Source organism: Scleropages formosus, chromosome 6 (assembly GCF_900964775.1).
Source record: "Scleropages formosus chromosome 6, fSclFor1.1, whole genome shotgun sequence".
NCBI lineage: Eukaryota > Metazoa > Chordata > Actinopteri > Osteoglossiformes > Osteoglossidae > Scleropages > Scleropages formosus.
This window is the reverse complement of record NC_041811.1, coordinates 28,326,139-28,326,576: the sequence shown is the minus strand read 5'-3', so window position 1 is coordinate 28,326,576 and position 438 is coordinate 28,326,139.

Sequence of the window (438 nt, the reverse complement as noted above, 5' to 3'; positions counted from 1 at the left end):
GTACGCTGTTTATCATCGTTATTGATCACCAACACTCAAGACCAGACACAAACTGCCAACTCTCCTGTTGTGACTGTTTTTACTGCCAGCTGTTGAATTGCCATATAGAAGCAGGCTGCCTTCGCTGTGCAGCAGAAATTTCAAGGAATAAGTGGGAACGATAGGAAAAATGGGGGGTGTGGTGGCGCAGTGGGTTGGACCACCGTCCTGCTTTCCGGTGGGTCTGGGGTTCAAGTCCTGCTTGGGGTGCCTTGTGACGGACTGGCATCCCGTCCTGGGTGTGTCCCTACGCCCTGTGTTACTGGGTAGGCTGTGGTTCCCTGCGACCCTGTATGGGACAAGTGGTTATGAAAATGTGTGTGTGTGTGTGTGTGTGTGTGTGTGTGTGATTGGAAAAATGTTCGTATCTTGACACTTTCAGAACTCGTTCTTTCGCAA